Below are 15,994 nucleotides of genomic sequence, written 5' to 3'. Positions count from 1 at the left end.
ACCGACTCCCAAAACAACTGTTTAGCCCAATTTTCCACAAGAATCCAGAATTCCTGTTTGAAAACACAAGAACCAAACATGTAAGCTCCAGTAGCCCTCAATGTTGCACCCATCAATGCACCTCATAAAGACTTGAACTTTCTACCCTTGGCCGACAAAGATTTCCAAATAAAAGAATTAACTGGTGACATAAATCATCTGCAGAGCTTCTGCCAAATCAGAGACAGCCATCTAAGCAACTCTAACATTTTCGGATTATGGGAATAAAACCTTCCCATGTACTTTCTTCCCTCAGTCCATGTCTTCCCAGACATCATTCACCAATGTTGTGCCAATTATGACATTGTTCATAGAGCTGTTATGTCTCCTACCAAGACTGTCCTTTTCTCCATAACTGTTGAATCCATCAATGAGATGTTACATTTTCATTCCACTGAGCCTCTGGCTCCTCTTTCCATGGGATTTTTGCTTGAAAAGGCCTCTCAATTGCCCAGCTCAAAAATAACTCGCATTGTCCAGATGTTCATGATACCAACTCACCAACCTACAAGCCCTCCTCCTTATTTGCGCGCCTTTTTTACTGGTACTGGAAAACTCATTCTTGATATGATATCCTTGATTTTGGGATTTAGATCCAGTGAATTTGTGGATAATACCCTAGTTCTATTATCTATCGTTACTCTAGGACAGCCCCCTGCTGTCAAGTATGACTATGCCACTTTCATTGCCAATAAGATCCATGCTCAGTTCATGAATTTGGAGAGGGAAGGTGTCTTCAAATACACATCTTATATATACCATCTGTTGTTATATTATCAGCCAGACAGCTTTCCATTTCCCATCAAGAAATTAGATTCAAAGGGAAACCAGAGGTCTATGATCTTTTGGAGCTCAGTCTTCCGTGACTGTGACTCCCCTTATACCTATTGTGAATTCATTGACTTATTTATACACCCAGCCTCCACTATGTTGATAGGAGCTCCCCCTCCTAGAATTTCTGGTGATATGAAGAAGATTTTGCAGCTTTCCAAAAACTACAGAATAGGTGACTGGTACCTCTACCAGCACCACATAGAAATCAGAATATATGGATGTCAACTTTTCCCCTTCAAGTTGCCTAGATATGTGCCCATGAGGTTATTTGCATTAGAATATTTTAGGCAGCTCATCCATGCAGATTTAACCCACTTCTATAATGTAAAGAAGAAGGCTCAGCTGAGAATAAAAAACCAGTTAGGCCCTTATGTTATCCATGATAGGGATGCATGGAAAGATGTTGAACAGATTTTAAAAGACCACCTCAAATTGAAGAAGAGTTTTGGGTGGGTGCCATATGATCCGTGTAGTTTCATAAATGACAGAAGGGTAAGGTACAGGCTGTCAGTATACATACATCATAAGATCCCAGAATTGAACAGTATGCAAATCAAGAAAAATGGGTGGAAGGGACCTTAGTTGAAGAAATTACTGAACAAGAAAAAATGGAAAAACCTATGAAAGATCTTGAAAAAACTCTTGACCTGGACTCTTTTGGACAGGTATCTTTCAAGCTGCCTCAACAACCAGCAGTTGGAACATCTTCTGCTGGAACTTATCAGCAGCCTGCACAGAGAACCAACACATCAATCACAGGCACCTCAAAAGGAAAAGAAGTGGAGACTACAGAGCAGTCAATCATGACTGATCGGCCAGGGGGATCAAAAGAGTAGGAACAAGTACAAATTCCTCCTGCCCAAACCATAGCAGCTGAAATCCTAGCTCTACAAACTCCTCTAAATGAGGAAAAAAACAAGAAGAGAGACAGAGAAGAGGCCACACCTATCAGTGGACCTGCAGAGCAACCAGGTGGAAAGAGGAAAAGATTGGATTCTCTGTTAGAAGAGGAAATCATTGAAGAAACAATAGACAGCCTAAGAGGTGAGAGGGTAACCAGCCAGCAAACTTCCCCAGTAATAGAGACATCAACCAGCTCACACAGGCAAGAGCTAGAAAGGTAGCATAGTGCTGAAGTGTTATCTACCAGGCCACAAGGCAAACAACCCTCTAACATCAAATAGACCTTCATAGAGATAAAGGCCAAAAATGATCCCGTGAGAATTGAAATTTATAATCAATACTTAAAAATGGCCCCCTCAACCCAACAAAGATTGATGTTTGCATATGACATCAAAGAAGGCAAAACGATCACGAGTTATTTTAAGTCGAAGGTGCAGCAACCCCGGTCTATAGCAGATTATATCAGGACAAACTTAGAGGTCCTAGCTAAAGATATTCACCCCTTAGACCAAATTGAGCTCCACAAGCAGACTGGAGAAATTGTTTATTCTACACTGGCTGACAAAGCAATGCTGGCCCACCAATCGTAGAGTTCCTTAGACAACACAACTGCTCAGTTAGATTAGGAAAAAGCTTCTTCTGTGGCCAAATATAATAGAATCAAATCATTGGAAGAAATCATTATGGATCTAGGACATGATCCCAAAGATGCCAAAGGCATAAAGGCAATAATCAAGAAAAAGGAAGAGGACATTGCTTCCCTGAGGAAACAGTTGAAGCTACCTCCCTCAAGACACCCTCAGACTGCATAAATAATAGAGAAAAAATTAGACAAAGACATGATGGACCTGCTCATGAAACTCAATGAAAGACTGACTAATATTGAGCAGGCACTTGAAAAAGCATTAAAAGAGAAGTAGGGAGAGTCGACCTCCCAGCCTCGTGAGGTAATTCCTACAGTTACAAATGCAGTCCCCTCAACAACTGGAGCAGCGTTGGCCCCAAGTGTCCCAGCAGCTACAGCAGCAGTAATCACAGGTACAACATCAACAGGAGCAGTACCAGGCAGCAGTACAGGTATGAGCACAGAAGAATTGATAAGAGCCATGGAAGAATTGTAAGGGCCTGATTCCTATTATTAGAGCCTCAATCTATTATACACTAACAGATCTATTTTCCTGCTGATTTAAAATTAATAAAATGAGCTTAATGGCCTTCTTACATAGCTTTAAACATTTAACATCTTATCATTTTATCATAAGCAACATAAATTAAGGTGAGCATTCCATTGATATCAACTTAACAAGAGTAGTCCATGGAAAAATACCTGTTCCGGTGGTTGATGATGATACCTTTGTCTTATAGCTCCAGTTGAACACTCCTTATCACCGACCCAACCGGATTTACCTCCCAGCCAACTAGAAAATAAATTCCTAGCCCAAAAAACCTCCACAGGTTCCCTAGCCCTCCATGCCTAAGTCCAACCAGATATAGTGTGTCCTAAAGAAGAATGTGCAAAACCAGATAACAATACTTTTCTCCTCTCAAACCCAAGAAACCTCCATAGGTTTCCAAGGTCTCCCAAAATCATAACAAGTTCAAACAATCACAACCAACCCCCACAATCATAAGCAAGACCCCAACCCCCCTTTTCTTCCTTCCCCCTTCCCTTTTTATACCCTCCTTCCCTTCTCCATCTCAACCACCTCTCATTAATGTCATTAACTTCTCATCCATCCTTACAGTTGACTTCTCTTCTCCCAAGTAAGCTAGGAGTACATTTGGAAATGTGACATGAATATAAAATTGAGAATTTAATGGGAAAGGATCATGTCTTCTCCCAAGTAAATCTGAAAAGTACATTTGGGAATGTGAGGTGAATATATATATATATATATATATATATATATATATATATATATATATTGATAATTAAATGGAGAGGACTATGTCTTCTCCCAAGTAAATGTGAGGGTACATTGGGGAATGTGAGATGTAATTACATGGAGAGGACCATGTCTTCTCCTTAGTAAATGTGAGGGTACATTGGGTAATGTGAAATGAATATATATATTGATAATGAGTTGGAGAGGACTATGTCTTCTCCCAAGTAAATGTGAGGGTACATTGGGGAATGTGAGATGAATACATATATTTTTGAAATAATGGAAGGAGACCATATCCTACCTAATATTCAATTTGAGAAGGTAAGTGGGGAATTTGAATAATGGAAATCGTGAATTTTATATTAGACCAATATTTCTCAATATTTTCAGATAATGTAAACATTAACGAAATTTGTAGGATAAGATTTAAGTGGGGCATTACATACACCCCTCCTTCAGAAAACTTCTTCCCGAAGTTAGAATGAAAAGATGCAAGGAGTTTGAAAGCATAACAACTAGAGAGAGTTATAGCAATAAAATCGGATAAGTCCGCAATGACATTTCTTCCCATCAAGAGTCTCCAACTAATCTATATCTTCCTATCCACCCTGGCCTACTTCCGTTCCCGCCCTATCCATCCTCTGCTGCCTTATTAGTGGCAAAGGCCATACTGACCACTGATAAAACCGACATGGTGGGAGCGTCGAATGCCTCGATCGAACTTTCCCACCAGGCATCTGGTAATCGTCATCACACGTCTAGGGGGAGCGTTCCGCTGTCCTCCCCATGATTCCAGGTTTCGGAGGATACACGGTGGGAAACACCTCCACCCCTCCTTCAGACCACAGACCACACTACAGAGCTGGTTGGACTTGTCATCGAATAATCCAGTCAGGTCGTCTTGCCACCTGTCATTTGCATTTTACTCATGTCATAAGAGTGCATATCAAGTAGATACCAAATGTAATAGAACAATGTACATCGTACCTTTCCTCATTGGTCGTCTCGACCTTCCCCAATGGAATAGTAGATCTTGGTTATCATACGGTTCTTTCCAACCTGTAGTTTAGTTCTCATCCATGCATATATACAACCACAAAATAGATATAGATACATGATCTTAAACATCATGTTTATTAAGCCCAGTGTCCACGTGTCAATTTTTGTTGTTCATACTGGAAATAAATCTTACATCAGATAAATCATAATTTCACTAAGTCATTGATTAGATAAATCATATCTATATAAACCTATACGATGCAACAATAACTTTGACAAGTCATGCACTAGATAAATTGTAACCAAGTAAGTCATACATTTGGTCATACATCCAACATGTCCATCATCAATACCAAATCCATCAATTGATTTTCACGTGTCCAACTAAATGTATATAATGTTCATAAATAACATGGAATTGCGAAATAGAACCTTAACATAGGTGGCTATCTATGTTAAAATGGGCATCATAAATGCTCATGTGACATCCTTGTGGAACCCCTTAATAACAATTAGAGTTGAAACAGATTTAACTGTCCGTCATGGAAAATAGCGTTTGAATCCGGATATGCTATAAGGTTGTACCAAAACCAAAATAATGGCAAGCAAAGGATTCGTGCACTATCAATTTCCACTAGAAGGTGCTAGTATAAGTTTCATGCATATAATTTCTTTAATACCATAGTGAATATAAAAGTCCCACTCTTCCAATTTGTTGGTTTTTCATCTTCCAAACCAATTAGTTAATCTTGAAAATAAAAGACTCAAAACTTCAGAAATTGTTTCCAGCATGATTTTCATACCTTTTTTTTTTTAATTTGAGAGAAATGTCCTTTACATATCAAAGGTTCAATTTTTTTTTTTTTAATCATTGTTTACTAGTACTAAAACAATTTCATGATATATAATGCAACTCACAATATGAGCTGTCAAATGAGAAATAATTAAACAAATGGAATAATTGCCTATATTAAAGATGTTTTTAAAGTAGAGTTGATTTTGAAATTTTTGTGTTTATATTTATATAATAATAAGCCATGTTTCCAGACAACTAAGACGTTACATGGTTATTTTAATGCAAGAACCAAGAAGACATTAGCATAAACTGAACATAAACGGATTTTTGGAATAATATCAATATGATTCCACAATATTCACCATCCAACAAATCTATGCATTTTATGCATATTAATGTTTGTGGAGAAGAGAAGATGAATTTATAAAATCTTCACCATAATATGATGCATGGCCACAACACATAACTTATACAATATCACTAAGATACTGCAGTACATAAATGTCAGTGACAAGAGATGACACTTAATTTCATAAGGTTAAAATTTGATTTGATCAAACTAAGGTCCAAGAATCAATGTTGTTTTGTTCAAACTATAAATGACACCCTTGTAACACGTACCACATGAAAAATAAATGAAGATTGCATATTCATTATTAAAAAAACAGACTAGTCAATTGGTTAGGCATTTTGATTAGGAGAACCAGCATAGGCATTCAAATCCCACAAACTAAAAAAAGCAGTCAGTTTTCATTATATTTTGGACACTGCCCTCTTTCAATCCTCTATTTATGTTCATGTGACTAAGGCCTCAAAAAAAAGGAGCTAAGAATTGTACATCAAGCAACAATTTGTGTCCAAATACAAACAAAAATTGCATCATCTTGATGCCCTCGGATACTCTTTCTTGTGTGAGCCTCCTATTCAGGGGCTTTTCTTAAAAGCTTTCCCAAAGCATCATATTCTTGTCATATCTTCTACGGTCAACTTTGTCTCTTTGCATAATTCTCAAAAATGTTGTACAAGGGAAAACGGCTATAGGCTGCCATGTGACAAGAGCACCCCTCTCCAGTGTGGTAGGTGCCTTTATAATATTGTATAAGGGCATGGGTTGTTTGGAATTATTCTCATCATTCCGTTCATACTTCCTATGTTGCATAACAATTCTTTGCTTCCATTAGTACTTAGCTGAATAGCCAGTGAGTGGGATGATTTTCATTTCGTTCTTGAAAATAAGCCAATAAATTTCAACTCAACCAGGGTAAACTGGTCGTTGGAAGTGACACTCACCCAAAACAATGAGATCCCTTAGAAAGGAAAAACATTTAATTTTATCTTTTCACATTACATCAAGGAATTATTCCAATTCAAATAACCAGCTTTGGAGATTAGTATTCCATGATAAATACAAACACTATAATATTGTTGGGTATAATTTCCTCACCATAATCCAGATCTCTCCTGGTTAATGAAAGTCAGGGTTTTCCTGGTATTCAGATGTTCAAGGATACCTAGGTGAATATCTAATGTACACGATTGCAAATGGACAACAGCATGATTGGAGATTTCCTACTGATGAAGCAGGGATTTAAAATGCATTTGAGTATCGTTGAACAAGCAGTCACACCTTGCTTACAAAAGTGGAAGAATAGGTAAATAAAATCTTACGACCTTAAAAACCGCTTTTACAGTTCCAATAATGATATATTTGAAGAAAACTGTAAAATGTTCCAAGTTACAAAAATATGAGACAACAAAGCCCATGTTGATCATCTTCCACCAGAGAGTTCGATTGCATCCTGGTTATATACAGAATCCTCAGCCCACTCAAACCTTCAAGGCATTAGTTCATATTCTTGTCGACGAATGACTTCAACTTGCTGCCACTGTTCCCAACGTTCATCCAAACCCTCTCCTTCCAACATGCGCACAACTTCCGTCATTTTGGGTCGATCTTCCGGTGAGGTCTGTGTGCACAACAATGCTACCTGAATCATTGCCTCAACTTCTTTAACGTCATCGTTCTGCTTTAGGTTTGCATCTACAATAGCATCTAATATTTTCTCTCTTTGTAACTTCTTAATATGATCCAATAATAGAACGTCATCCTCTTCCTTGAGACGTGAAAAATCTATGGCATGTTGTCCAGTGACAAGCTCCAAAAGAGTAATACCATAACCAAACACATCTATCCTCTCTGAGGATCTTCCAGTTGATAAGTATTCAGGAGCAATGTGACCCACGGTTCCACGGACTTGAGTTGTAACATGAGTTTTCCTAGCATCAACCAATTTCGCTAGCCCAAAATCACCAACAACAGCTTCGAAGTCTTCATCTAGCAAGACATTAGCAGCTTTCACATCCCGATGAATGATTTTAGGATTGCAGTGCTCACGAAGGTACTCCAAACCACGGGCTGCACCTAAGGCTACATTTTTCCGAGCAGGTCAGTCTAATGGCTTTTCTGTAGGTTTGAGCTCCCTTAGCCTGTATGCAACACTAAGTTTTTGCATATATGGATAGACTAGAAGCTGCTCTGATGGTGCAACACAAAATCCTATCAAGCGCAGAAGGTTGCGGTGGATTGCCACACTGATCATCTCAACTTCCCGTAGAAATGATTTCTCCCCACCAGGGCTATGATAGTCAGTCAATCGTTTTACTGCAACCTTTGTATTGTCTGCCAGCACTCCTTTATATACTTTGCCCGTTGTTTTAAAATATTTAGTTTTTATTTATCATTTTTCTTGTATGCACATCACCTCTGAAAGCCTCTATTGCTTTCACGTTCTGCTGTTAAATGCCTACACTTGGGTAACCCCAGTAATTTGTCCACATGGTCTAAAATAAACTAGGTGTAGAATTCAATTATTTAGTTTTGATCAACGGTTACAACGCAATAATTGCCATTGAATATTTCTACCGGATAAAAAAAAAACAGAGGCCCAGAGGCAAAGGGTAGATGTAATTCTCATAGGCATCCCTGAGGAATGCTGGATTTGGAGCAGGGCAATTTGGGTTCAGTCCAGTAATTAGTGACTGGTAAAGGATAAACCAGTGACCAAAATAGGAAATCATATGGAGGTATTTCATGCATTCATACAACACAGGGCTACAGTTCAAAGACGGTTGAATTATAGTATAAATGAGCTTCCTTAAAATACAACAGGTGTAAAACTAGAAAAAGGGAATTCGTTTGAATGATATATGTAGGAAACATGAAGCAGTAATCTTGATTTTAAGTAATTGCCTCTAAAGGCAAAAGAAGTTGTACGGCAAACTGTCAAGATGAACACAAGCTCTGGCTACAAAACTTAATGAATTGGGATTGACCTAATTGTCGGTTAAAGCAATTACAGCAGTGGCCACCACGCCCCATCTCATGAGTCATTTTACTTGCACACAACATAGGCCTCAACGCCAAAATGATTGCTATGTAGTGATGGAGAGGATGAATCCTTGGAATGGAGCTGGATGTAAAACTCTATCCAGTCATTACCCACTTGTACACAAGGCATGCTAAACGCCAAATTTGGATGTACAATGTTGCACCTAAGCTTCCTTCAAACACAGCAGAAAATAAAACCATCCAGGGAAATCACAAACACACTATGCATAATGGACATAATGGACATAAGGACAATTGCAGATGTACCCCAACTAGATATATATATATCAGGTATGACAAGTTCTCTAGGTTAGGGTAGAGGGAGGTTTCGAAAAGTTCAGAATTTTAAAAAAACAGATCTAAAGAATTGAATGTATGGAAACATTAAATAAAAAAAAAAAAAAAAATCACTTGAAAGTATACACATTACTCAGAATTTTATTTGACGTAAATGCAGGCCTGGGAACCAACAAAAAAGTAAAATGTTATGCAGTATGGATCTTAATGAAAACCCACTGAAGACAAAGAATTCAAAAGACTACAAGTTCTGGGAGATTCAAAACGAGTGATGTCCTCGGCTAAGCCAATTGCCAAAGCACAAATTTGACTCTTGGGCCCATCATGAACCAAGTATTGGAAATAAAAGGTTTCTTTGATGTTATCTCTTTCACTCACATCAACAGAGAGTTCAACTGAAAAACAAATTAAAAATCTTCAGAGAGTTCAACTCAAAAGTAGATTATCTCTGTGAATCACCACTTACACTGCAGGAAGAAACCTTAATCATTCAAGAATACAAGGAGGACCCTTTGTCCACTGAATCTTCTCTCCTTTTTTTTATCCAAGCTGGAATCAAGTTTTTGTCGGAAACAAGAGAATTGTTTACTGTGGGACCTGCTTAAGGGCTTGCTCTGTTTTTTTTGCTGATAACTGAAGACAGGAATGAAGGGCACTTGAACCCAATTTGTTGGGATGGATGACTGTAATACGTAGACTAAAATAGGACACATAGTGGTTATGAAATTTGATCGTGAGCTGTAAGGTTAAGCTGATCTATATTTTGATTTCAAGCACTGGGGCCAAGATATTTAGAGTTATATTGTTGTCTTCCTATCTATCATGCATTTCTACAAACAGATAATCAGTGACTATAAAAGATAACTATTTCCTTCTATTCATGTATCAAGCATCACATTCTAAGAAATTAATGAGTAGTTGTTGGTTTATAAAGATTCTCACAAAGCCAACTTTTGCTAGAAGTATCTATCTGCTGCCTTTCCACACAACATCTTGGGTTGTAAAAAGACAATAAGCGTCCTAAGAAAACAGATGGCAGTTATTTTGAAGCAACTTAACATGAATGCATTTGTACAGGGCTAAAACATTGCAACTACATTGTTGAACATAATCAATTATACCGGTTAGATGCTTTATCAGAAAAAGCTAACCCCCAAAAAAAAAGACGCAAATACTGTATGAATGCACTTCACTTTAATGGCATCAAAATCAACAAGAACAAGTTTTGCATTTCTCGCTAGACAGCTCATTGATAATCTCTAAAATTTGGTTTCTCATCTCTCCAACTGTAGATGCTGTCACTCGATTCTTCAAGATAGCTTCTCAATCATCACCAGAAATTTTTCCTTCATATGCACACAACTCTTTCACTATGGCTAAGACAAATAAACCACAGTCATGGATTGACCAGCTCTTGTAAGATATTTAGGTCGAAATAGCCAAAAAACCTAGTGGCATCGCAGATTTATTGCCATCATACCTATATATGAGCCTAAATACAAAATTGGACAGGTATTGGCAAGGAACTTCCAGACTTCAATTATCAACCATTTACCCACTTGTAGTTGACCAAGTTGGCCACTCTGTATTTAAGAAATGTCATCCCAACATTCACTGCTGCTTCATCATATAAGGCATCGTTATACTGATTACAGTCTTGCATTTGTAGCTATTATCCAGTATTCATCTGGTCAATTCCCACAGAACTGTAACCTTCATTATGAATATACGGGCTACAAAGAATCAAGATTGATCCCTCCAAACATTATATGCAGGTGAGATATATTAATTGTTGGTTGTAGTTCTTCATGTTATACTTTAAGGGCATGATTATTGTTCGATCGCTCACAATCTCAACTACATGCGTACCTAAGGCACTATTATGGATGAAATTAATTTGATACCAATACAACTAGAAATTGGTACAGAAAAGCAAACCATGAAATATTAATTGAACCAACAAGGTCAAGGATGGCTTAGACAAAAGAATAGGTTCACTCTTGGAATTCTTCATTTGTAAACATTGTTAGCTATTCACTTACCAAGCTTGTAAAATGTAAAGTAAATGTGAGTACAAAGGTCTTATGTTCAAATCCCCTATTATTTACCTATGAACACCTGCTGGGGGTGGCCCTGTTCACCCAGCAGTTATAATGGTCGCTATTATAGTGGTAGTAGTAGGGTAGGAATCGACCCCATATCACACAAGTATGAGACCGGCCCAGTTGCTGATTCATCTAATATTGCTGGCCAAGAATGGAAGTCAAATTGGAATTTCCATCTTTTTATTTGACAATGTTATGATCGTCACTACCCACAAAATAAATATAGCAAGACACATGTAAAGATATTAGCGTGTCCCTGGTGATATGATAACCATAGCAAGATAGGAAACAGTTTGAAACAACTTATGTTTCTTTCCAGATGTAAATATTGGATATACAACTATACTATATAGACATAACGACAATTAAGCTAGTGCTCTGGTTTTTTTTTGAAAAGCCAATTTATTCAAAGTGGCATGTTTCAAAATGTTGCAATGACTGGAGTCAACGAGGATGCTAAGAAGAACTGTGATTTATATTCATATATGCTTAGAAAATACTCCATCAAAGCTTGCAACATACCTGGTAGCCACGCCCACACACAATACTTTCTCACGGTTTAGTTACATGTTCACTGTAAATTTTGGAAGCAAATCAGTTACCAGTATCTTTAGTTAACACTCTAATATGACAAAACAGTAGAACATGGGTCAAAGCAAAACAGGACTGACATAAGTACAAAATTGGGATCGATCTCTTTCAAAAGTTACTTTTCCAACATATATGCATTTCACGAATTTGCCCTCTCTTCAGGCTATGCAGAGATATAATAATGGGCTCTTACCATTCACACTTTCTTTCAGGAAGCTTTGTTGGATCCTTTTGGGAGGGATTTGGAGAGCCCCCGGATCACGGAGACAGTTATGAGCAAAATATAAATGGATAGACTATGATAACTGATTCTTTGTAAGCAGCAAATGCACACCTTCAACAAAATGATAATTTAGATGCCTAATAAGCATGCAGTTGCAATCAAGGCATGAGCTGAAAGCTCTGGCACGGTTGCATGGGCGTACCCAGTTCTTAGGATTTTTGGCTTAAAAATGGCCACAAATCATATGAATTTGCATCGATTTTTCTTATGCATTTTAACTTCAATGTACATTTATATCGTAGCTCCTAGACAGAAACAGAAACCCAAAACACTGGATTCGAGATAGCCTGGTTTCAGCTCTCCTGGGCCATCATATTCAGGAGCTCTCGAGTTCGAATCCAAGGAAACAAAGAATGAAAAGGCAAAAGCCAAGAAAACCCCGAACCATAACAGGTTTCACTGAAACAAGGCTGGATCTACTCACTCACTCGGTGAGAAATTCAGAAATGCACCCAGGCAGACCAAAGTTTTCCCGCCTTCTGGGCAATGTGGCCTATATAGTGCATACCCCAATTTATAGTGCGTATGTGACTACAATCCCGCAGGCTGATGGCACCCTTGAAGCAAAAGTAGTTTTCCCTGAAGGATTACAGCAAGGTGAAAACCGACTCCAGCTACTAACTTAACTGCTATAAGTGAATGAATATGTAACGTTGTTTTTGCCAACATGCTCTATTTAGCTATTTTGTCAAAAAGAAACCCTTTTGGGAGATTTCAAGAACCACCAGTGAGTTTGATGTAGTATTTCAATACATAGATTTTAAGAGGAAATCCAAGAGTTCCTATTTTCTTATGCCTATGCACCTGTGGCTGTGCAATTTCTTTAGATAATGTATTTATGTAACCAGTTAACAGAATCTCAATGGCATCAATCAGTTTTGCTTGTCAAGTGAACGAAGAGGAAAATTATAGGTAAGTTCGCAGAATCTATGCAGATACATGGATATTATGATTTCACAAGTGTAAACGTGGAGACTTGGACACAATATACAGAACAGAGGGGTATCATAGACCCATGTGCATGTATTCTGATTTCACTGTTCTAAAAGAGGAGACGACAAAGATATACGTAAGAGGAATGCTATGATATTCTCCCCCATTGACACAAGGAGATATGTGCAGTAGTGAAATAGGGACCTGAAAAATCAATTTAAAATTGAACAACAAATCAAATTGTCTCTCTACAGGGAAAATCAATCCAGCCAGCCCAGAAAAACGAGTAGTAAATGCAGCGACAGCCAAAGGGGAGGCTGGACTTAAATTGAGGAATAAGCAAGAATAAAGGGATTTGAATCGACATTATCATAGTAGAAATTTGATTAGGATCCTGTGATTTCTCACAACATATTAATATTTATCTAATAACAATTCGAGATCGAAGTCGAAAACTCTAATGCGTTCAGTTTTACACTTAAACACGTACAGTCTCTATTTCTTTGATCAAACTTGCAAGTATATATATATGTATATATATAGCCTCAGAACTGTGATACTTTGCCACAAGTTCTCGTCTTTTATGGCATTATACAAGACTGCAAAATATACCTTAAATAAGGTGACTGTAATTTGATGACCGCTCTTGAGTGACTGTAATTTGACTTTAACAGAAGATCTACTCTATATTTGCTATGTGAAACCATAAAATCGATTATCCATTGATGTATATGATGCTTCGGATCTCATAGGTGGTTCAGAATTCGGATCTCTTAAATGCTTGAAAACTTTCTTAAATGATGAGACCCTTCGTTAACTTTGTCAATGCCCTGGAATTTGGTCACACATAAATGTGTACAAAATTCTGAGCTTCGGATTGAGGTAGCTCAGAGGCTTTGATTCTCTTCAAGGGTAAACACAGACCTCATCTATTGTGTCCAGAACTGCGCTCTCCTTACCAGGATATTCGATCATCTTTGGGCTCTAGAACTGCCCCTCGGTTTCCTAAAACATGGTTTTATATGATCTTTATCTTGATCCACAAAACTGCAGCCTAATCACTTTTTGCAAAAGTCCCCAGAACTGCAAGCTTCTTCATCTAGGAGCTCGGTCCATATTTTTTTTTTTTCTATAATATTATTTATTCTGTCAGGAATTTTACAGGCGCATTTAAGTTGAAGAAAAACACTAGCTCTGTCATATCCCTAGGCACTAAGCCATTGGACTGTTGTTGAAACAATTTGACATTCTAATTTTCTAGATTTTCAACTACTTAGTAAGAAATTTGATTATGAATAGCTATTTAGTGGGCTTTGGGTCCAGATTTTGAACCAAAGCTCTGATACCATGTGTAAGGGCCTGATTCCTACTATTAGAGCCTCAATCTATTATACACTAACAGATCTATTTTCCTGCTGATTTAAAAGTAATAAAATGAGCTTACTGACCTTCTTACATAGCTTTAAACATTTAACATCTTATCATTTTATCATAAGCAACATAAATTAAGGTGAGCATTCCATTGATATCAACTTAACAAGAGTAGTCCATGGAAAAATACGTGTTTCGATGTGATGATGATACCTTTGTCTTATAGCTCCAGCTGAACGCTCCTTATCACCGACCCAAACGGATTTACCTCCCAGCCAACTAGGAAATAGATTCCTAGCCCAGGAAACCTCCACAGGTTCCCTAGCCCTCTGTGCCCAAGTCCAACCAGATATAGTGTGTCCTCAAGAAGAATGTGCAAAACCAGATAACAATACTTTCCTCCTCTCAAACACAAGAAACCTCCATAGCTTTCCAAGGTCTCCCAAAATCATAACAAGTCCAAACAATCACAACCAACCCCCACAATCATAAGCAAGACCCCAACCCCCCTTTTCTTCCTTCCCCCTTCCCTTTTTATACCCTCCTTCCCTTCTCCATCTCAACCACCTCTCATTAATGTCATTAACTTCTCATCCATCCTTACAGTTGACTTCTCTTCTCCCAAGTAAATCTGAAAAGTACATTTGGGAATGTGAGGTGAATATATATATATATATATATATATATATTGATAATTAAATGGAGAGGACTATGTCTTCTCCCAAGTAAATGTGAGGGTACATTGGGGAATGTGAGATGTAATTAAATGGAGAGGACCTTGTCTTCTCCTTAGTAAATGTGAGGGTACATTGGGTAATGTGAAATGAATATATATATATATATATATTGATAATGAGTTGAAGAGGACTATGTCTTCTCCCAAGTAAATGTGAGGGTACATTAGGGAATGTGAGATGAATACATATATTTTTGAAATAATGGAAGGAGACCATATCCTACCTAATATTCAATTTGAGAAGGTAAGTGGGGAATTTGAATAATGGAAATCATGAATTTTATATTAGACCAATATTTCTCAATATTTTCAGATAATGTAAACATTAACAAAATTTGTAGGATAAGATTTAAGTGGGGCATTACAAGAATTGAAACTCCAAGTGTCAGAGCTAAAGCAAGTAAAGGAGAAATTGGCAAAGGTAGAACAGAGCTATGATAAATCCAAAATTAATGTGGCAGAGAAAATAAGAGAGGTTAAAGCATGGCAAAATAGAGTCAGAGCATCAGAGAAGGATCTCACCATGGACAAGCCTCTAGCAGAAATTAAAGGAATCCTTTGGACCAGCATCACTCAATCCCTTATTGATGTTTGGCCATCTATACAAACTATTTATGAGCAGATCGACTTGGTGAATGCAACACATGGAGAAATTCAGAAAGCAAGAGCCATACTAGGACAAATGCCTGAGCAGGCCAACGGGCTCATTCGTTTTTTGAATTATAGAAACAGAGAACCGCTGGAACAGCTCGGAATCCCAGACAGGACAGACACAATTTTGGATATCAAAAGAGTTCTAACCAAGAAAACTCTAATGCAGAATTTAGAAAAAA

The 15,994-nt window shown here is 37.7% G+C and overlaps 1 pseudogene; it reads right to left on the bottom strand.

The window, feature by feature from the left end:
- Window positions 1-7,146: 7,146 nt before the first annotated feature.
- Window positions 7,147-8,057, bottom strand: LOC149145664 (LRR receptor kinase SERK2 pseudogene; annotated as a pseudogene).
- Between the last annotated feature and the right edge of the window lie 7,937 nt (window positions 8,058-15,994).

The sequence above is a fragment of the Pinus tabuliformis genome, chromosome X (assembly GCF_031772625.1).
Source record: "Pinus tabuliformis cultivar Carrire ecotype Pingquan chromosome X, CPIR1, whole genome shotgun sequence".
Classification (NCBI taxonomy): Eukaryota; Viridiplantae; Streptophyta; class Pinopsida; order Pinales; family Pinaceae; genus Pinus; species Pinus tabuliformis.
Note: the sequence above shows the minus strand (reverse complement) of the source record. Positions and strands in the feature narration are given on the sequence as shown.